This window comes from Plasmopara halstedii, assembly GCF_900000015.1.
Source record: "Plasmopara halstedii genome assembly, contig: Scaffold_526, whole genome shotgun sequence".
In the NCBI taxonomy this organism is placed as follows: domain Eukaryota; phylum Oomycota; class Peronosporomycetes; order Peronosporales; family Peronosporaceae; genus Plasmopara; species Plasmopara halstedii.
In genome coordinates, this window is record NW_020187446.1 from 617,806 (window position 1) to 623,438 (window position 5,633).

The following is a 5,633-nucleotide window of genomic DNA, read 5'->3' on the forward strand; positions in this document are numbered from 1 at the left end:
ATTGAGGTGCCATTTCTGCAAGACTGTTCAGACGTCGTGGACGCTAATGTTTATTGAGAAGCCGAAGGGCCATGAGCTGATCTCAAGCTTTGGTCCTGATCTGCTGTGGATGTAGACGCACCCGCGTGAGAAACCACACAGCTCGCAGGAGTGTCATGGATTATTCCATGTGTCGCAGGGCGACAATACTTATAAAGTCGGCGTTGCGCCTTGAATCTGGCAAACTCAAATCAAAGATGGTTCTTACGCGCACTTCCGCTTCTTTTTGACACCACTGTAAGTTAAACACCAAGGAAATTTTCTAGTGCCGCAGCAGCCATCGCTCAAAGATCTCTTCATCATCTGCAGCAGTTTCGCCAGGGGCGAGCACCACAGGGATGGTCCACAGTGTGGGTGCAGGAGCGCCTCCCTTTGATCTCGAAGTCGATCGCGGTACCAATCCATTGGGACCTCTTGTGGTGCCAAAAAGCGAGCTCGGGGAGCTTTCCGCTGATCGAGCTCAGCTTGTGTAGTGGCCGGAGGCCCGACTACGTAGATGCCTAACGATCGAGTGATCGCGTCTATTGCTTCAGTAGCGGGATCCGCCGAGAGGAAGCCGTATTCCATACGAGGTCCAAGACCGAACGAAGTTACGAGCGCAGGAGAGCCGCCCTGTGAGCAGCCTTTAATCGCTGCTCCTGTGCCTCGTCGAGGCGATTGATAATAACACCACTTCCCCCCGGAAGCCTAGAGGTCGGGGAACGGACATGGTGTCCACAAGGTTTGAGCTGGGCTTGCGTCGCGCCGTTGGCGCACTTCATCTTCCTCGCCTCCCATGTTGGTAAAGGAGTATCCGACTCGTGGTCGAATTCCTCGAACTCTTCGACGAGGAAATCCGTCGCCCGTGTCGGGCGCGGTGTGTTGCGTTCAGTTGCCGAGGGCTTGTGATGTGTTTCTCTTAAAGCCGCGGACGTACTGTCCGGAGATGCATCCTGTGCAGAAGAAGAAGGGCTTTGTTCGCGGGCGCCCTCGGAACCAGCTAGACTGGGTGTTTTGCGTGTCGTAGGATCAGGACTCATAGAGCGGAGAATGATGTTGTTCTTACGTGAAGGTATCTCAGACACGCGAGCCTCGTGTGAGGCGATGATAAAATGTGAAATGAGGATGATCACAACTTTTAATGCGAGAGAGTGTAACAGGGTTATTCGTACCCCTGTATGAAAGGGCGGGTGGTGTGATCGTGCATAGGTGTGGATTACACAAGTTGATGGAGTTACACAGTGGTGTGGCTGCACCGTAACAAGAAGCCACCGCGTGGTAGGATTGCCAGTAGTAATGCATATGAAATAATTAGGCTTTGCTAATTGAAATAGGTATTACTATATTATTTAAGAAAACCTAGGGCTGTAGATATTGGCGGCTCTGCCGCAACTAAAACAATGATATACGGTTTTAACTTTGAGCAGACGAGTCCCATTACCTTATTAAGTTTTTCAGTACTCTTGGAGACAGCGGATTGCGATCCACTGCACTCCTACTGGCTCTTGGAAAGACCTTAAAGTCGGTGACCTTAGCTTAGCTTCCTCTGAGCAAAGAGCTACGGCAGCCCCGCTGCATATATCCATTTGATCTGACATGCTTTTGTAGTTTTACGAAAGAGATTTGGTCTGTAAGTTCGTGATTGTAAAAAAAACTTACTCATCTTTCTGTTTGTATTATTTACCTGACAACTATCGACCAGCTTGTTATCATACTCCTTTTACTAACTTCGGAACCTCTAGTGACATGGAGGAAAGTTGCACGTGCACTAAATTGACAATTGTCTCTATCAAAGATCACTATCCGTCTTGTTGAAGTGTGATGTGCCACCACATGTGAGTGTATGCTTTATATGAATGCTTGTGTCTTGCAACGCTGGGCCTTACCACTGATTGGCTCAGTCGTTTTATGGGATGACGCTAGGTGGGGTTTCACTTCAGCGCGGACAGGTTAAATGCAATTAATCATTGTAAATTGTTGTTTGGGCTTCACAAGGACTTGTCTGTCCCCTGAAACGTTCCCCTCTACACAATTACCTTTATATATTGCATGTGAAATGGTGCAGTGACTAGCCAAATATTACACCATGTAATAACTGTAAATGTAGGGACGAGCGATGCCTTACAGCAATACTCATAAAATTGTTAATACCACTCACTCTTTATTTCACCACTGCGATGACAGCACAATTCGAGAAATCCTTTCAACACTTAACTTTATCAGGTTACGAGCCCCGGTGGCGACACCAACTTCATAATCAAGCCTTTCGACGGCATCAACTACATTCTGTGTAGTAACACGATGAAGATGTTTTCGATGTCGAAAGGAAAAGGTTAATGAGCAGCAAACCCGCGCGGTGATTGTGCTCAACCTCAGCGATCCGTGGCTGATGCACGTAGTAACGACATCAAGCGAAAAGGATGCTTTGAATGCGTCAAAAACTTTCTACAAGACGCATGACATGGCGAATCGCTTGTGGATCAAGGAGAATTCAACATTCACATTCACGGCATCCTCCATAGTGAGCACGTGACAGAACTAAAACAGCTTGTAATGATGATGTAGAACGCGAGTTATGAGCCAGCTGAAGAAGATGTCGGTGTGACAATTTTGCCAGTAAGCTGGGGAGCCTAGTGCAAACGTTTTGCATGTCGGTACAGGAGTTCAAGCTTGCAGACGTTGTGAGCAAGCTGGTTGCTGAGAAAATGTGTCAGAAGAATGTATTTCGTATATTCCAGAAGAAGCTGCGCGAGAGAGAGGAAAAGTAAACGAAAGAGAAGCAGCGTGGAGATCGCAAGAAGTGACCATCGAGGATGTGCTTTGTTAAGGTGGGTCATTACGCAAGAAACTGCTATTCGAAGGCAAGATCAAATGAAGGATTTCAAGACCAGTCAACGTGGCGTCCGACGCAACCGATAGATTTGCGAGCGCGAGCTGGGTCGTGGTTACTCGCGCGATCTGTTTGAGTAATACATGAGTTAACCCTACACACTGTATCAAGTGCAAAGAATAATTCTGATACGAGAGTTATTGGCTACGAAAGGTTGCGATGAATCTCACTACCAATGCAATACTTCAGCTCACCAAGCTCCTTGATGCTGAAATCATTCTTTTATGCGCTTTTGATCGATGCTTCCTTGGCTTTGTTTTTGCTGAAAAGCATGAGGTCGTCAGCGTAAATGACGACGATACTATACTCTGTGTCTGACCACTGGGCGCAGACACACGGGTCTGCACCAGAGTACTTATTACCTTGTCCTTCAAGATGCTTATTCGACTTGTTACCCCATTGGCGTGCTGCCTGTTGTGTGTCACACAGAGCCTGCTGTAGTAAGCAGTAGATCTCCGTGTTGGTTTGATTCTAAAAGCCATCAGGCTGATCCATATAAGTATCTTCTTCCACATCACCGATGAGAAATGCCGTATCCACGTCCACGTTTTCAGCTACCATATTTCTTTTGCGGCAATTGTCAGTGTAGAATTGATAAACTCCTCCCGCGCAACTGGGATAAACGAGTTCATGTGGACAATACCGGGATGCTGTTTATAGCCCTTTGCTACCAGTCGTGTCTTGCACTTCAGATATTTCCGCTTGGATCGCGCTCGATGCAAAATTTCAACTTGCTTCCGATAGCCTTTTTGATCTTCTGCAACTTCATCTTGAAAAGTCATCTAGCTTAATTTTCCTCGACTCATACCCGAATACTTGTCTTGATGTCGGACCACTCTGGTCGTATCATTCATTCTTCTTCTCCATTCCTGCCAGGTGTACTTGATTCACAAGTCAGTAGTGAGTGAGTTGGTCCGTTATACTTCTCTTATGTCGATTGACCACGCGCTTTTGTTGTTGATGTACGGAAGCCTTCATCGACGTACGTATTCTCAGCGGCATACCCAACTCTTCGTTATGGATGACCTTCGTTCTTGTCGTTTGACACCATTCTCGACACTTGATAAATTGCTATCCTTCGGCATGTAGCGTGTAATTTCAATCAGGGCTCGCTTCATCTGATCCACCGCGCCATTCTGTTGGGAGTTGTACGGTACAGTCAACTCTTGCTTGGTTATCTTGGCATCACAAAGTGCACCCATTGCCGTATTGCAATATTCGCCGCTGTTATCGCTTCGCAACACCTTGATATTCACCCCAGTAGTCATCTTGATTTTTTTATTTTAACGCGTCCGAAACTTCGTTTTGCCTTCGCAACGGATATATCGTCACGTTACGACTTTTTCCCATGATAATAGTCACGATATACCTGTATTTCGACTTTCATGCTGGCGTGATAGGTCCAAGTATATCCGAACACACGATGATGTCCGTTCATCTGCTCCACTGGCTTCCAGCTCATCCTTGCTTAGATGGATGTCTTTCCGCTTGTTTGGATGTTGCACATACATTACATACAGCACCACTTTAACCTGGTGAACAATTGACTCGCTCATTTTTTGATCAATCATTCGCGTGGAGAATGATGCATGTCCTAATTGTCGATGCTACAGCTTGATTTCATCTTTCACAACGACTCAATGCTGAAATACAGCAACTTTCCTTGCACTGTTGCTACAGGAACGTTTCCACCCCTCAGCACTTACTGATCCTTTGTCGTAGTGACTGTCATTCCACGCGCCGTTGTTGATGTGAGTGAGAACAGATTCTTATTCAAATCTTCTAGGAGCGCATTTCCAGACGAGCGTTGATCCACGAGCGTCCAGTCCAAACTCGTAGCACCACCCATTATGTTGTCGTGGTGACAAGATAATCAAGATAATACAGTTGGCGTACATCAAGCGGGTTATAGAAAAGTTTGCTGTAGACATGCGCAAGAACGTGCATACTCCGCCTGACAGCAGCTTAAAGTTAGCGAAGCCATCGGAAGAGGAAGCGTTTGTGGCAAAGTACCCATATTTAGAGCTGGTTGGTGCACTGACGTATGTACACAACCGGACATTGCGCATGCAGTGAGAAAATCGCCAGGGTTTTAAGCACTACAACAAAGGTCACGGGTTGACTGTGAAGCGCATTTTGAAGTATCAGCAGACGACATAAGATCATGGCATTATTTTTAATGGTGCGATCTCATGAAAATCCAAGAGGCAACCAGCAGTAGCGACTTCTAGCACAGAGACTGAGGATATGAGCCTATACAGTGCAACTCAAGAGGCGATTTGTCTTCATGTGCTACTGAAGGTCATGGGCTACAAGCATGAAGCTGCCCCACTGATTTACGAAGACAACCAAGGATGTACCGCGCTATCAAAAAATCGGCTCACCACTCACGTACGAAGCACATTGACATCAAATTTCCTTTTCTGCGAAAGATCGAGCGTGCGATCATTCGACTAGAATACAAGTCGACAAAGGAGATGATCGCTGACGGGATGACAAAAGCATTGGCTCGTGACAAGCATTACAAGTTTGTCGATGGTTTATCCATGAAATAATAATGCGACAATCTGCGTAGACATCAAGGAAGAGTGCTGGAGTTCAGCTGTGAGCATATGTTTGGTATTCATGCATATTTATACTTGCGTTTGCAAAGCTGCGCTAGACCGCTGACTGGCTCAGTTGAAAGTTGCTATGTATTATCTTATTACACGGCTATACCTACTCG